Raw genomic sequence first — 1,080 nt, forward strand, 5'->3', positions numbered from 1 at the left:
CCCACTAGTTCTTGCTTGCAGGAAAATGGTATTTCTTGCAAATATTCCAATGCACCATTGTTGCTTTGGCATGGCATTGTTTAGCCCCTCTGTCTCTTTCTTCAACTTTTCTGCTCTTAGCCAATCTAGGTCTTGTTATCTGCTTTGCCTGGTATTTTTTTTAAATATAGTGGCCATGTAATATTTTGCCTTGCCATGTGTCTTTTTTGTTCTTCATTTAGTCTTTCTTGGTTGAACTAGATGACCTCCAAGGTCCCTTCCAAGATCATCATCATCATCATCATCATCATCATCATCATCATCATCATCATCACTATTACTATTACTATTACTATTACTACTATTATTATCCAGTTTTGGTCTCTCCAGGACTCAGCAAGCCACCCTGGTATACTAACTTGGGTGCATCTATTCTCTGTCCTTCAGATATTCTCTTCAGATACTCTTCCGATACACACTAAGCAGGGAGAGGATTTAAACTGCCCTGGGACTGCTTTCCATTGCTTGAAGCAACTACAACATCTGTCTTTGTGCATTGTAGAGATGGGAAGGCCTGGGAAAAAAACTGGAAAAATTGGGGGGGGAACAGGGTTTTTTCATTTTTTTCCCCAAACAGCTTTGGGGGGAAAGGGGAAAAAAAACAAAAAACCTCCCCACCCAATTTTCCCAGTTTTTTTCCCAGGCCTTCCCATCTCTAGTGCATTGTCAATCTCTATTCTTGATTTCTGCCTTGTTTTGAACTTGGTATGTTCCTGACCATGTCTCCAGCTTTTCCAGCTATTGTGTGGTACTAGATAACATACTGGCATCGGACCTGGTTATCTCCGAGACCGCCTTCTGCCTCCGATTACCTCTCATCGGCCGATACGCTCCCACAGAGTGGGTCTCCTCAGGGTGCCGTCAGCCAGACAGTGCCGGCTGGCGACCCCCAGGGGGAGGGCCTTCTCTGTTGGAGCTCCCACCCTATGGAACGAGCTACCCCCAGAGATCCGGGTGATTCCGGATCTCCCCTCCTTCCGCCGCGCCCTCAAGACATGGCTATTTAAGTTAGCAGGACTGGCCTAAGGGTTATTTTAATTT

This window comes from Protobothrops mucrosquamatus, unplaced genomic scaffold (genome assembly GCF_001527695.2).
Source record: "Protobothrops mucrosquamatus isolate PMUCROS unplaced genomic scaffold, P.Mucros_1.0 scaffold1833, whole genome shotgun sequence".
Lineage (NCBI taxonomy): Eukaryota > Metazoa > Chordata > Lepidosauria > Squamata > Viperidae > Protobothrops > Protobothrops mucrosquamatus.